At 38.5% G+C, this 16,946-nt stretch overlaps 1 long non-coding RNA gene across 6 annotated transcripts in view; it reads left to right on the top strand.

Annotated features, from left to right (window-relative positions):
• Window positions 1–8,589, top strand: part of LOC132392775 (uncharacterized) — a 97,981-nt gene extending 89,392 nt beyond the window's left edge. For 2 of the 6 annotated variants that reach the window (XR_009511643.1, XR_009511645.1), the window contains exon 5: window positions 135–8,589. This is a non-coding gene — a long non-coding RNA (uncharacterized LOC132392775). The remainder of the gene's footprint in view (window positions 1–134) is intronic. The other 4 variants (XR_009511648.1, XR_009511646.1, XR_009511644.1 and 1 more) reach the window with 4 other exon arrangements.
• The last annotated feature ends 8,357 nt before the right edge of the window (window positions 8,590–16,946 follow it).

Genomic DNA, 16,946 nt, shown 5'->3' with positions numbered 1-16,946 from the left:
CTGAACAGGATTGCTGCATATAACTAGCATGAGCTGTGTTTTTGAATGTCTATACGCCTCAGCAGAGAGGCCCAAGTTTATGGCAGGCTAACACTGCTTAACACTATTTAAGGAAGGTGCTTTCTTTCTTTAAGGAAAGGTCTTCAAGGAAAAATTTCAACACGGATGCCCTCACTGTACGCTGGCGTCTCACTAACTCTTGGGGATTAGAATGGAGAACTGCTCCCTCGGTATCCAGGACAGTCAAGTCAGACTCCTTTTCTGGAAGGTGATCATTCTCTGTGATTGTCTGTGCATTCTTCCAGCTACACTACTTTCCATACCTTGGGAAAATTGTATTGTTGAGTACCGCATACAAAGTGCCATGGAGAGGAATAAACAGCCAACGTTTTGAGCCAAGACCCTTCATCAGAGTCAGCCTGATTTGCTGAGTTCCTGCAGCATTATGTGTGTTACTCTAGATTTCTAACATCTGCAGAATCTCTTGTGTTTTTTTTATTGTGGAGGAGGTTTGGAGTAGGAGAGAACCTTTCAGTCCTTCATAGCTCTTGCTTCAGTAACTCTGAATAATCTTTTAAAAACATCAAACATTGTAGAAATTGCAGCAACAACATTGAAAACTTGATAATTGTAAACTTAACCTTTAACTGAGCTTTTACATAGTACTGCTGAGCAATTGCCAGACCTGAGGTCATGGGGTGGTGGTAGAGTGAGAGGATCATATATTCCATTATGATTTATTTAGGATATAAGCTTGAACATTGTCTGAAAGTGGCCAAGCCGGCATCAAATCAATATTGCACACGGAGTAACAAATGATCTGCCTGTCTGCACATTTACAGTGGCATGCATGTGTATATTCTTTCTCATATCTCTTGCCGTGCAACTGGGTCCACAAAACAGTGTTAACCAGGACGTATTTTGGATCTGAAACAGAGTTGCAGCAACCAGAAACTGTGCACCACTGATGAGAACTGAACACCTTGGAGTCCAACTTGGATAAGCAAAGCAAACATTACATCTTTCTCAATCTAAAAGCGTTAGGCCAGGAGAAGTGGATTGGAATAGGTTCATGGATTGCTTCAATTAGTGTAGATCCCTCTCTCCACCAGGTTACAAAAATACAGCTCAGTGACTTGTTCAGTCATTTCAGACAGCATTTAAGAATCAACCACACTGACGTATCTGGAGTCACAAGTAGGTTAGACAAGGTAAGGGAAGCAGGTTTGCTCATCTGAAGGTCATCAGTTAACTAGGTGGGTTTTTATCTGATGGTTTTTGTCATCATGAATACTCCGAATGTTTCTGGGTGGGTATCCAACATATTCATGTCTTTAGATTCCCTAGCTAAGATATTTTGGAAACTTCAGAGAAACTTGCAGAAATATGGTCAAGACATCCAGGTAATGCATTGTATAAATATTGCCAGGTGACAGTTGGATCAGATGATTTTGCCAAGAGTTATCACACTACCCTTTTGAATTCTGTGATAAGGATCTAAATATAACCTAGAGTGCAATGCTTATCATAAGCAGTTAAGTATAATTATCTAGGACATTTTCCCTTAATTTCTAGTGTGCATGAACTCACAGACTAAGGGTCAAATGAAAATAGAAAATACTGGAAATACTCAGCTGATCAGGCAGCATGTGTGAAGAGAGAAATTGGAAGCACAACAGCTGGTCTTAGTAATCATGACTACAAAACCTACCAGATAGAAACCCATCTCATTAACTGATGACCCTCCAGATGAACAAATCTGCCTTCCTTACCTGTTCTGGCCTACTTGTGACTCCAGATTCACCCATGTGGCCGATTCTTAAATGCTCTCTGAAATGGTCTAACAAGTCACTTGTTACTGCTATGATCAGACCTGGAAAATAAAATCCAGATGAATCACCAAATTCAGTCACAGCAACTTGCTTGCAATCCAGTCAACCTTGTTAACTCCTTCTCACAGACATATGAAAATAAAGGCTCAAAAGTCCATTTATTATCAACGAATGTATGCAGTATGCATCTCTGAGATTCATCTTGTCCAGATAACCACAAAACAAAACCATGGAAGTTCAAAGAAAAATATCACCCCCCCCCCCCCCCCCGCACAAATAAACTTGCAGATCAAGCCAAATTAAATCACTCAGAAAGAACTGGTGAAAACTCAGAATATAATAGACATAAAACCAAAAAGAGTTCAGTCCAATCCATAAATCGCAGAACTATGGTAACATCCATCCTCCAATGGCCACCATGGAACGATTTAAATGTGGAGGCAGAGCAGAAAGGGGGATAAGTCATCACACATCCACCTTATTTGGCAATTATAATGTAAATTGGGAGATCAGTCACACAGACAAATCAAGAAAGAGTGTGACCTATTCATACTCACAAAATCATACCTCACAGACAATGTGCCAGATTTTTTTCATCACAGTTATTGGAATATCTTGTCTTTTCAACACAACTGACAATGTGGAAAATTAGCCAAGTGTGTCCTGTTCACAAAAAGCAGCTCAAATCCAATTTGGCTAATTGCTGCTCAGTCAGCATTTTCGTAATCATTAACGAAGTGATGGAAACTATCATTAACTAAACTACCAAGGGGCACTTCCTCATCAGTTTGTGTTTTACTAAGATTCTTATTACTCTGCTCCAAATTTCCTTCCAGTCTTTGTCTAAACATAGATCAAGGAACTGAATTCCAGAGGCAAGATGAAAGTGATGGGCATCAATACGTCCCAGTTACACTGATGTCAATGGGTATCAAAAGCAAAACAGCCCAGTGGTTGAAGTTATACATTGCACAGAGTTGCAACAATAACAATAACAACAATGTTTGCTGTTATTGGAGTTCAATCAACCGAGCAATCTGTGATGCATGAGGCAAGACCTGGACCACATTAAGACAGGTAACATTGATGTAATGAATGTGTCATGCAATGAACATTTCAATAAGAAGGATCTAACTATTTACCCTTAGCATTCAATGCTTTACCATTGCAGAGTTTCCCAGTGTCAACGTCATGGGATTCTCACTGACCAGATACTCTTCTGAATACTATGGAGGTAAGAACAGATGAGAGGCAGGGGGAGGTACCCACCCCCTGACACGCCATCTGAAAAGTAAAAGTCAGGAGTACAATGGAATACTCTGTGCTTGGCTGATGTGTGCAGCTCCAAAAACTCTAAATAAGCTCTGCACCATCTAAAACAAGTAACTTGCTTGGTTTGCAATATTTTCACTGTTGTCCATTTATAAAGTGCATTCTATTACTTTCCCAGGCATCTCCAAAGCCTCCCATTTTTGCCGCCTGCATCACATAGAAAGCTAAATCAACAGGAATTTTGGAATACCATCAGCTGCAGGCCCTCTTAGTCACAAACAACCTGATCTAAAAATATATTGCTGATACTCCGTCATCTCTACATCTAAATTTTGGAGCTCCCACCCTGCAGCACTGTGGGAATATCTTCGCCAGAAAACTGGGCAGCAGTTCAAGAATGCAGCTAAGTCAGGTCAAGTCAAGTTTATTGTCATTTACCTATAGTGTCTACATGTATATAACATTTATAACCATATAATGTATATAGAAACAAGACAATGTTTCTCCTAACCAGGGTGTAAAGCACAGTAGTACACATAACACACAGTAACTTATAAAGTAAAATCAGAATCAGGTTTATTGTCACTGGCATGTGATGTGAAATTTGTTAACTTAGCAGCAGCGGTTCAATGTGATACATAATATAGAAGAGAAAAAAGTAAACTGAAAGTAATAATAAAAAATAAATACGTAAATCAATTACAGTATACGTATATTGAATAGATTTAAAAACATGCAAAAAACAGAAATATTACAAAAAAAACAGATATTAAAAGAAGTGAGGTAATGTCCAAGGGTTCAATGTCCATTTAGGAATCGGATGGCAGAGGGGAAGAAGCTGTTCCTGAATCGCTGAGTGTGTGCCTTCAGGCTTCTGTACCTCCTACCTCATAATAACAGTGAGAAAAGGGCTGCCTTTCTGAGACACCGCTCCCTGAATATGTCCTGGGTACTTTGCAAGCTAGTACCCAAGATGGAGCTGGCTAGATTTACGACCCTCTGCAGCTTCTTTTGGTTCAGTGCTATAACCCTCCCCCCCCCCCCCCCCCCCCACCGTACCAGACAGTGATGCAGCCTGTCAGAATGCTCTCCATGGTACATCTATAGAAGTTTTCTTACTTTCTAAATCTTTTTAAATCTTTTTATTAATTTTCAAAAACATAGGCATAATAACAATAGTAATACAGAGATTGGGAATACATTGTTGGTAAACAGTATATATGGGTATAAGCTGTAGATAACACATGTACTAAGTCTCACAAACTCTTGATGTAACTAAGCATGATAGAAAAAATACATATAAAAAAAAACCCAGATCAGAAATAAAAAAAAATTAAACTAAACTAAACTAAACTAAACAAAGCTGGGCTATTATGTTACATCGGATACAATCAATAATGTCGTTGACTCCACTCCTCTATCCGAATATTTAAAGATGATAAAAAGGATTCTGAAAAGGTCAAGTTACATCATATGAAAGTGTTGAATAAATGGTCTCCAAGTTTCTTCGAATTTAACTGAAGGGTCAAAAGTGACACTTCTGATTTTTTCTAAATTTAAACAAGATATAGTTTGGAAAAACCATTGTAATCTATAGATATTTTGTGCGTATTTGTTGACATGCCAAATCTCTTCAAACTGCTAATAAAGTAGAGCCGCTGTCTTGCCTTCTTTATAACTACATCGATATGTTGGGACCAGGTTAGATCCTCAGAGATCTTGACACCCAGGAACTTGAAACTGCTCACTCTCTCCATTTCTGATTCCTCTATGAGGATCGGAATGTATTCCTTCATCTTACCCTTCCTGAAGTCCACAATCAGCTCTTTCGTCTTACTGACGATGAGTGCCAGTTTGTTGCTGTGGCACCACTCCACTAGTTGGCATATCTCACTCCTGTATGCCTCTCGACACCATCTGAGATTTTACCAACAATGGCTGTATCATCAGCAAATTTATCGATGGTACTTGAGCTATGCATAACCACACAGTCATGTGTATATAGAGAGTAGAGCTGTAGGCTAAGCACACACCCCTGAGATGCGCCAGTGCTGATTGTCAGCGAGGAGGATATGTTATCACCAATCCACACAGATTGTGGATTTCCATTTAGGAAGTCAAGGATCCAATTGCAGAGGGAGGTACAAAGGCCCAGGTTCTGTAACTTCTCAATCAGGATAGTGGGAATGATGGTATTAAATGCTGAGCTATAGTCAATGAACAGCATCCTGACATCGGAGTTTGTGTTATCCAGGTGGAGCCATATGGAAAGCCATTGAGATTGTGTCTGCTGTTGATTTGTTGTGGCAATAGGCAAATTGCAATGGGTCCAGGTCCTTGCTGAGGCAGGAGTTCAGTCTAGTCATGACCAACCTCTCAAAGCATTTCATCACTGTAGCACTGTAGAGTGCTACCGGGCGATAGTCATTAAGGCAGCTCACATTATTCTTAGGCATTGGTATAATTGTTGCCTTTTTGAAGCATGTGGGAACTTTTGCCTGTGGCAGTGAGAGGTTGAAAATGTCCTTGAATACTCCTGCTAGTTGGTTGGCACAGGTTTTCAGAGCCTTACCAAGTACTCCATTGGGACCTTGCAAGGGTTCACTCTCTTTAAAGACAGCCTAACATCGGCCTCTGAGACGGAGATCACAGGGTCATTAGATGCAGCAGGGATCTCAACAGCTGTAGTTGTGTTCTCCCTTTCAAAGCATGCATAGAAGGCATTGAGTTCATCTGGTACAGAAGCATCGCTGCCATTCATGCTATTGGGTTTCGCTTTGTAGGAAGTAATGTCTTACAAACTCTGCCAGAGTTGCTGTGCATCTGATGTCCACAGATGAATCACCAATAAATAGCAAACTAAAGCGTATAGCTTAAATATTGTAAGGTACGGAACAGATTAACCAATGATTCTTGAAAAGCAATGCAGCAGGGAGTTCGTAAGCCTAACAGCCTCAGAGAAGAAAGTGTTTCTAATCCTGACCATTGTCATTTTTATGCATCAAACTCTCCAGTCTGATGGTAGAAAGTCAAAAAGGATGCTGGATGGATGGGTGGGGTCCTTAAAAATACTAAGGACCCTACGTACACAGCACTCCTGATAAATATTCCCGATGGACGATGGGGAGACCCCTATGATCCTCTCAGCTTTTCTCACAATCCTTTGCAGGGACTTCCGGCCCGATGCTGACCACCATCTTCTCAAAGGAATGAAGAATAGCTCATAGCAATACCTGATCATGGATAATGAATAAATTTAAAAAAACAGAATCAACATTTCAGGTTGATCATTTATGAAGGAGAATATCCTTCAAGTGCCAATTACTGTTATGGGAATAATTGATCTTGGAGCAGCAGAAAGATGATCAGTTGATATAGGTTATTGAAGCTACTCACTAATGATGAAGTAACAGAGACAGGAGAAGATCCTGCATTAGTTTGGTAACTTCTGCTTTGACTGCAACAATTCATTCATTTTCATATAGTTAACCTCCTGTAAATTCAGTGGTTGCAGGTGCCTCAAGAAATAACTCAGCAAAGACACTTAGAGCACCTAGAAAAAACAAAAGAAGGTTGATTTTCAAGCTCAAGTTCAAGTTTATTGTCATTCAACCATTCACGTATATATCACCAAACAGAACAACGTTCCTCCAGACCAAAGTGCACCACATGACGCATGAAGTAATATTAATGCAAATAAGTTAACAAATAATGTGCATCTACAACACTAGTTAAAATGTAAACAATATAACACTACTGGTGCTTCATATCTGATGAGACCTCGGTGGTGGCAGGGAGTTCAGTAATTTTGCAGTCTGGGGGAAGAAGCTGTTTCATATCCTAACAGTCTTGTCCAAATGCTATGATACCTCCTACCTGATGGTAGGGCGCAAAGAGACTGCATACCAACAAATACATCTCTCTTCACGTATTTCTTTCAGAGCATCTCAAAATGCTTGTCAGCCAATGGAGAGCCTTTGTAAATGAGTCATTGTTGTAATATACTGTAGGAAAAATTGTAGCCAGTTTGTTCACAGTAAATGTCGCAGTCAGCAGTGTGATAATGAGCATATAACTAATTTTTATGATGTTGAATGAGGGACAAGAGTAATGGTTTGGAATCCTTTATACCTCACTGGGAGGGCGGAGAGGGTTTTGGTTTGACGTCTCCTACCTATGACAGTGTGGCACCTACTCAGTACTTAGTTATTATTTGACTGTGATTGCATTCATTAATTCAAAGCAAATTTTTCACCCGGTAACAAAGGAAAATGAAGTATGTAGGATTTGACTGCGAAGATATCTTTGATGAGTACCTTAAACGGAATCGTCTCATTGCTATAATATTGTGGATCGGAAATTAATTTGGTGATGTACAGAGAGTTGCAGATATGGAGTTGGAATCCTGTGAGTGGAATTAATGAGACAGCTCTGATAGTGAGAAACAAAGAAAAAACAATTTTTCTCAGACCCTACCAAATTCAGTGGTTGGACCTGATTAACATCTTTTCACTCTACTTCCAAGCTATGAGTTAGCTGCTAGGCTGGTTTCAGGCCAGAGATGAGAATGATTGGGCCCTTCAGCAGAAGGCTGTAAGAGCTGGGAAGGGAGACAGGAAGAATTAACGGGAAGGAAGGGTGATTTGAAGTGTGAAAGAGAGATCAGGTTCGAGTTGCTAGTTGAACATTGTCCTGGATGTTCTGACTCTTTAGGAAGTGGATGGGCTGGAGGATGTTAGCAGACAAGATTTATATTCGTAACATTTTAACATCCCTCCCTCATAGATCTACCCACCTTTGGGAGTTTTAATCTACTCTCATGCTGGCCACACATCCATATATCAAACAACTGTATTGAATTCTAGTAATTAAATGTTATTTTGTAGGGGAATTTATTCTTCTCAGAAAACTCCTGTGTGTTCCAATTATCACACATCATTTGGCATCAAGATGAGAAGCTCAGCTTGTGTAGGGAAGAAGGCAGGGCAGCAGGGAACCATCCCCAAACCTATCCCATATTTCTTGTGGAAAAGCACTTAGCCTCCGGTTGCTATTTCCATATAACAACGTAATCTTGATCAGTGACCACAAGAATGGGGAGTTCAAATTTTGTCTCATCACCCTTCTTCGGGCATTATTGAGCCAGTAAGTGCTCCCCATCCTTATATTTTTAAACACTGCATTCATAAAACATTATCTGTTTTTCATGACAGCAATATCATTCAGGACTAAATCTAAATTGCAAATGTTTGGAGAAATTTATACCTTAATGTTTAATGATATTAGATGTGCTGTGTGTCCCACCCACTCATTTTACTTTGCAACCTCTAGGATTTGAAATGTACAGAATATAAATTTCGTAGTGCTGCATGACAATAAACTAATGGTATTGCTACACTCTGCTGTGATTAACGTTTTTCTGTTTTATGTGGAGTAATTTTTGTAGCCAAATAATCATTACGGTAAATCAGTCACAAGAAAATAAAAGTTTATAGTACTTTTTGAAAATGGTTATGCTTTTCCTTATTTTTCAGCACTCTAATTCTTTTCATTCCCACTCTTTGGTGGATTTGTTTCTTTTTGGAATATTATCCATTGGTCAACCATCATACTTATTCATATTGGCAGGCTGCTTGGTTACAACAGGCAAAATACAATCCCAATTAATCTGCTACTTCATATTATACATGCACTACTTTCAGTTGCTCGGCTGTAGTCATCAAAATTGGCAAGTCAGCACAGAATGGAGAACAAACCTGTAAGTTCATGGGTGACAAACATTCCTTTCCCCACAGACACTGCTTGACTTGCTGAGTTCTTCCAGCATCTACAATCTCTTATGTCTCCCAAGAGTTCATGATCTGCATTGCTCAGTAATCCAATACCTTGAACATACACTCCCTGCACAATGGGCACACAGTGATTATTACATGTATCATCTAGATAGGCGCTACAAGGATTTTTTAATGACATGGCATAGATTTGTAGCCTCTACCACTTAAACTGTGAAACTGTGGGCTGTGGATTCATGGAATGCCAATGTCTCTGTTCATAACCACATTATCCTCAGTTGGAAATATATGTCTAGTTGCTTATAATCGCTAGTCTTAAGCCTGGAAGTCCCTACCCAACAGGAATATGAGAGCACTTGCACAGCAAGAACTGTATGATTTTTAAAACCAACTCACCAGTACATTCACAAGGAAAATATGAATGATTGATAAAGTTCAGTCTTCAACAAAAGTGATTAAAACAGAATGGAGTAATCAGCTGAACTATTGGGTAAGACTTACAAAGTTTCTGTACATGCAAAACTGCTTATTTACAATTCCACTTAGTAAAATTTGCAGTTTTTGTCTGTTTATCATGGAATTTACCATATTTCTAAATCTTATTGAATAGTCTGGTACAACTCAGTACAGACTGGAAAGTCATGCAGTCTAAGATCAGCAGAAATCATAAAACTTTCAGATATAGGAGCAGAAAAAGCCATTTGGCCCATTGAGTCTGTTCTGCCATTATATCATGGCTGACTTATTATCTCTCTCTCTCAACCCTATTGTCCAGCCTTCTCCCCATAACCTTTGATGCCCTTACTAATCAAGAACCTAACAACCTCATCTTTAAACATTTTTAATAACTTGGCCTCCACAGCCACTCTGACAATGAATTCTGTAGATTCAATACTCTCTGGCTAAAGAAATTACTCCTCTATTCTAAAGTGACATCCTTGTGTTCTGAGGCTGCATCCTCTGATTGACTGACTGGCTAGGTTCACAAAGCCCTTGATGCCACTTTCATTGTATAAAATCTTGACTTTGAGTGCGACTTTAACATGGTTGATTATGAGTATAAGCCTGCTGGAAGACCTGAAAATATTGTGTTGACTTACTTATGTATGTTTTACAAAGTCAGATCCATCCCACCAAATTCATACAACAATTGCTTTTCAACACCTTCAACACCTCCAACAGATTAATTCTTTTTTGGTGTGTCTGGTTTTAGAATTATATTTGTGCTAGCAAAAGAAGTAGATGTTACCTCCAAGACCTTTTGCACCCAGCGATAATAATTTGTCCACAATTGGTACAGTTATATCTTACCAACTTACCCACTGCCTTGATAATCCAACCATGTTTCATTTCCCAAATTGGCCATGATAACTTACAAGCATTTTGTTTAATTTCAAATTAATTTTGTCTTTTGCATTTATTTCATAATGATCTAATTCTTTGAAATTTTACAATGTTTGAACTAGCCTTCCTCCAAGAGGACCACAGCCCTGTCATGGTTTGAGGGCTTCAATGACCCAGAGAGCTATGCCGTCTGGAGTCAGGGCTTCATGCTTTGGCTCTTCGTAGGTTCAACCATGCCAGACAATCAAAGGGTCGAGACCAGACTAAAAGTGGTCCACTGGTCCTTCAGGTTTGGGGGTTCAGCTCAACCTTGACTGGTAAATCAAAACTGTTACAGAAACAGCAATGAAGAATCCTTCTACATCTGAATGCAATGGTATACCTGAGTCTCCACCCAGAACTTGCATGGCTAACAGTAGTAAAAATGTATGGGAAGGAAGCTCTAAACATCACCAGAGATGGAGGACCTTCACTGCTGCTATGAACACCAGTGGCATAATGGGCAGTAAGTAAGTAGTTTTGTCATCCTCTTTCCTTTGTACAGTTTCATCTTTCATACATCTGTAATGAGCTCCACCACTCAATGCAACACACCACATTTCTATTTTATGCTAGGAAAATGTGATTTTCACCCATATTATTGTCAAGCAGAGTTCTAACCACTTAACTTTTTGAAAAGGACACATTCAGGAATTCCAATAGATTTTCTGATTGGAAGTCACCCTTAGGACTGCTTCTGGGCAAAGAAATACCCACTGATAAAATTCCATAATTTCATTTTTGCTGATGACAAGTAAGGAATTTTCCATGGAATAGCTAGGAGAAAAGAAATGAAGGGACTTAACTTGCAGTTCTAAAGTTTTACCCATAGTGGAACTCATTTGCTTGTTTTACTGAAATGGCGCTCTAGCATATTTTCCCTTCTTACCTTTGCAGGAGAACAGGCAAAGGAAGAGAGAACAATGCTGCATCATAGGTCAGGCAACACCATATAAAAAATTGGGCTATCAGTTGTGGCCAGGAGGCATACAGAGCTGGCAAGAGTAGGAAAGCTGAAACAATGATCAGTTGTCTAATGGGTACTTAAGTGCTGGTGTGTTTGAGTTCTAGCCAAGTTTATGATTTATTCCTGAAATGTTCATGGTTGGAAATCCACAATGGCACCACTTAAGCTATTAAGCATCTTGGGCAACTTTACCACGACAGTAAATAGATCTCAGGATTGAAATGCAACTGCAATACTAGTTATAGAGATGGATAAGTGCCAAGAGCTTACTTCTGACACAAACTACCTAATCTTTCTATTTACTGAGGAGAGGAATATGATAGAATGCATAATGAGCATGGTGTACATTCCTTGTAATTATTCTAAATGTTCTTTACCCATATAAATTTCAATACCTAGGTATAGAAGGCAATTCATATAGTTCTTCACCTGCTGTTCAAACTGAAATGTCCATCTCTGGAAGATCAAGTACATGCAATCTTTTTCATTGCCGCCACTCCTTAGTTTTCTTTCAATTTATGTAGTTAATCTTAAATAGATATCTGCATTTCAATCAGTGCATCTCAGTCCCTCCTCACAAAGCTAGAAGAACGAGCAACTGTGTAAATCACCATGTGTTGATTAAATGCTGTACCTGTTACGTTATGTGCAATTTATTCTCCGTGCATACTTGAGGAATCTGTGAGGAACCAATCTGAAATTGGAGGTAAATTTATGATACTATAATTGGAAATGAATAAAGCAGAGTGTGATAAGAACACCAAACACTCAGCTATAGGAGAATGGAAGAATTTAGAATCTCAGACTAACCTGAAATGATCACTTACAAGCATGAAATTAAAAAGAAAAAAATCAAATGATTGATCCTTCACAAGAGGCTAGGGTTAGGGATGGCATTGTTGGCAATGTTGAGAATTCTGCCATACTCTAGAATACCTGCTTCTGGAATATTGAAACTAATTTGGAAGATTGCAGACTGACTCCACTTTCCTTCTTGGATTCAGTTCTTTTAAATCCACAAAGATCAATAAACTTGCTGTGAGTGATCTACTCCAGAGTTTGTAATGTTGGAGAAGGGTGTTTGTGCTGCCAGTGTCATGACTGGGCTGGAAGTACTAGATTATTTGAGCCAGGACTATCTTCATTACTTTTACACCACTATGGTCTGCTTTTCTGTTCACCCCAACCTCTCCACAGTTCATAGCAACTTTAAATACAGCAAGGTTAAACACAAACTCTCATCTGGGTATGTTGAAGCCTTCCAAATTCAAGATTGAATTCTCCAACTATGTCTGTTGCTTTTTCTAACTGTATCAGAACAAAGTCATCTATCTGTGACCTATTGCCTCTATTTTTCTCTCCCTGTTGAAAATCAGATCTCCTTGGAAGTCACACAGTACTGTTTTTAGCAAATATATTACATAGACAAAGAAACAATCACCACCAGACTGCCCCATTAACCCATAATCTGGCCACATCCTATCGGATATATTCCCGTTGTCCTATCCACTCTTGCCTTCGATGCACTTTATGACTAGCTTATTCTAGTCTCTTTCCTAGTTCATAAAAAGATTATACAGACATTCCCTGAACAGCATTTTCTTTTGCAAATATCCAGTGATGTGTTTATTAATATTTTCAACATTAGGATAAGGCTGGAACAAATTAAAGTTGAATGCTCCATAATCCTTTAAAGATGACAATTGCTTAACTGAAAAGCTGATTTCCCATTGACGTCATTCCTGCAAGCAGGACAAGTATGCATCTGCCCCTTCACCTCCACCTTTACCATCATCTAGGGCTCCAACAATCCTTCCAGATAAGCCAACGCTTCACCTGCAAGTCTACTGGAGTCATCAACCATATCCAGTTTCCCTGGTGTGGCCTTCTCTACATTGGAGAGATCTGACATAGATTGGGAACCATCTTGTCAAGCACTTTCACTCCATTTGCCACAACAGATGGGATTTCCCATTGACCACCCATTCCAACATGTCAGTCCTTGGCCACCTCTACTGTCATAATGAGGCCACTCTCAGGTTGGAGTAGCAACATCTTCTTTTCTGTCTAGGTAGTCTCCAACCTGATGGTATGAACATTGATTTCTCTACCTTCCAGTAATTTCTCACCTTTCCCCCTTCTCTCCTTTTTCATTCCCCTCTCACCATTCCTCTTCTCACCTGCCTATCACCTCCCTCTGGTGCCCCTCTTCCTTCCCTTTCTGCCAAATCCGCTTTCCTCTCCTATTTGATTCCTTTAACTTCAGCCCTTTCCATTTTCAGCCTACTCACTTCATTTCCCCTTTCACACCCACCCATTCTCACCCTCACCTGGTCTCACCTATCACTTGACAGCTTGTGCACCTTTCTCTTCCTCACATTCTTATTCTGGTTTCTTCCTCCTTCCTTCCTGATGAAGGGTTTCAGCCCAAAATGTTGACTGTTTATTCCTTTCCATAGATGCTGCCTGACCTGCTGAGCTCCCCAGAATTTTATGTGTGTTACTACTCTGGATTTCCAGAATCTGCTAAATTTTTGTGCTTTTGCATATATATATCAGGCTGTGGCTGCAGACCAACTGAATTTGCAAGACCTTCATCTTTTCAGTTAGTTGTAATAAACTGCAAAAAAAAGGATTGAGGGGAGGGAATGCCACTCATGTCAGCTGACCGAGTATAAAAGAGCACCAAGTCATGGCAGTTCATTTAGAGTGCTAACCAGTGACCAACTGGCATTGGAAAATGATTAGCAAGAACAAATTAAAGGAAGCCAGGGGCAAGTGTAGTGGCCATCATCACAGTGGCCATAGTAGGAGTGGACAGAGTTAAGAGTGGTGATTTCAAGGATTTAGCTCTTCAAAGCTTCAGTCAGAGTCAGAGAAAGCCAAATAGAAAAGCTGTAGATCAAGTTTTCTTTTCCTTCCCTTCTTTACGTGCGCTCAGTTAAGACAGTAGAGATACTTGGCAGGATAGTTGAATGTTTCCCTTGCAGGATGTGGGAAGCCAGGGAGACCTCCAGTGTCCCTGATGACCACAACTGTGAGAAATGCATCCAGCTGCAACTTCTAACAATCTGCATTAAGGGCTTGGAGCTGGAACTGGATGAACTCCAGATATTTCAAAAGGATGATATACAGGACATACAGAGAGGTAGTTACGGTTGATAATCGAAAGCAGTTGGATCAACCTATTTCTCAGGAGGAAATCACTGAGGTTATATGTTCATTGCATTCGGGGAAATCTCCAGGACCTGACGGTTTCTCTGGAGAATTTTATAAGGCTTTCTCCTCATTGCTTATACCTTATTTATGTTCTACCCTTACTGATTCCTTCAAGGTGGGTAGGTTGCTACAGTCTTTTAATGAAGCTTCCATTTCACTTATTCTTAAAAGGAATAAAAATCCCACTGAATGCTCTTCATATAGACCAATCTCTTTACTCAACGTTGATGCTAAGATTCTATCTAAAGTTCTGGCCTGTAGACTCGAAAATATTATACCTTCTATAATATTTGATGATCAGACAAGATTTATTAAAAATCGATATTCCCATTTTAATATATGGCGACTGTTAAATGTTATGCATTCTCCATCCAAGGAAATATCAGAATGTGTGATTTCTTTAGATGCGGAGAAGTCTTTTGATCGAGTCGAGTGGAATTACCTCTTTAAGTCCTTAGAAAAATTTAATTTTGGGCCCAATTTTATTCATTAGATTAAATTACTTATCTCCCTCTGCTCGGGTCCTTACTAATTTTCAGATTTAAACTCCAATGTGGAACCAGACAAAGATGTCCATTCAGTCCTTTGCTCTTTGATTTAGTGCTAGAACCTTTAGCAATTGCCTTTCGAGAGTCTAAAGATATCACTGGTAGAGAGGTACTATTCATAAAGTCTCGCTTTATGCTGATGACCTGTTGCTTTTTATATCTAACGTTACATCTTTTTTACCCTCTATGTTTCGGTTACTGACTAATTTTAGTCTGTTTTCAGGATATAAATTGAATTTACATAAGAGTGAATTGTTTCCTTTAAATAATTTGATATCATCCGATATTAACCTTACTTTTAAAATTGGAAGAAAACAATTTATATGTTTGGGCGTAACAATCACTAAGAATTACAAAGATCTATTCAAAGAAACATTTTTAACCTTTTAATGAATTATGTGAAAAAGACACTTTCTAATTGGTCGCCTCTCTCTTTATCATTGATTGGTCAAACTAATTCTATTAAAATGAATATTTTACCTAAATTTATATACCTCTTTCAAGCCATAGCTGTTTTTATTCCTAAGTCCTTTTTTGATTCTCTAGATTTGATTCTTTCTTATACATATGGAAGAACAGAGAACCTCGATTAAGTAAAGCCCACCTTCAAAAAAGCAAAAAGAATGGTGGTTTTGCTTTACCCAACTTTAGGTTACATTACTGGACAATTAACATATGAAATTTTACATTCTGGTTATATTATATTAATTGTGAGGATTGTCCAATATAGATCTTTTTGGAAGCCAATTCATTTATGAAATTTTCTATTATTTGTCTTCTTGGATCCTCTCTTCTTTTATCTGTAAATAAATTAACTGACAGTTTGGTGGTTAAACACACTTTGAGAATCTGGCTACAGTTTAGAAAACATTTTGGTTTATTGAAATTTTCTCTTTCCAGTCCTATTTTTTCTAAATTTTTTAAAACCATCTATGACTGATCTGTTTTTTAGGGAATGGGACAGATCAGGTATTAAACGATTTCAGGATCTATTTGTTCAAGGGAATCTCTCTTCTTTTGAGCAGCTCACAGTGAAATATAACCTATTTAATACCCACTTTTTTCAATATCTACTTTTTAAAATCTAAGTTACATATTTTTCCTACTTGCCCGGATAAGAACATAATAGATGTAATTTTTAATTTGAAACCTTTTGAAATGGCTTAATATCTTATCGTTATGGTCTGTTATTGGGATGGAGAATGTTTCCTTTAGATAAAATTTTTTAAAATTGGGAAAAGGACTTACAGACTTCGTTATCTGGAGGGTTATTTTTAAAATGGTTAATTGTTCATCATTATGTGCTCGTCATTCCCTCTTACAATTTAAGGTAGTACATAGGGCTCATATGTCTAAAGTCAAGCTTTCTCACTATATTGAAGATATATCTCCTTACTGTTACAGATGTGATAATGGAGAGGCTCCATTAACTCATATGTTTTGGTCATGTTCAAGTCTTGAAAAATATTGGGAAGATGTATTCCAAACTTTTTCTGTACTTTTTAAAGTTAGTTTTAAGTCCAATCCTTTAACTGCCTTATTTGGTATTGTTGAGGAGGAACTTTAATTTTGGCTTTTATTTCTCTTATGGCCAGGAGGGCGATCTTGCTTAAATGGAAGGAGATTTCCCCCCCCCCCCCAAATGCTCAATGGTTATGTGATGCTATGTTATGTTTAAATATAGGGAAGATTTGTTATTCGATTTTTGATTCTAACCAAAATTTTCAAGCGTTATGGGGACCCTTTCTGAATTATTTAAAAAATCTTTGAATTGTTATTATAATGTAGATCTGGGCTGTTATTATAAAATACTGTATAGTAAAGTACTCTTCTTTTTCTCTTGTATTTCTTTTTTCAACCAGCTTTGTCTTGGTAGGGGGTATAGATTTTTTATAATTTAATTAACCATACTAATGTATTTCATCATTCACTT

Source organism: Hypanus sabinus, chromosome 4 (genome assembly GCF_030144855.1).
Source record: "Hypanus sabinus isolate sHypSab1 chromosome 4, sHypSab1.hap1, whole genome shotgun sequence".
NCBI classification, from domain to species: Eukaryota; Metazoa; Chordata; class Chondrichthyes; order Myliobatiformes; family Dasyatidae; genus Hypanus; species Hypanus sabinus.
Note: the sequence above shows the minus strand (reverse complement) of the source record. Positions and strands in the feature narration are given on the sequence as shown.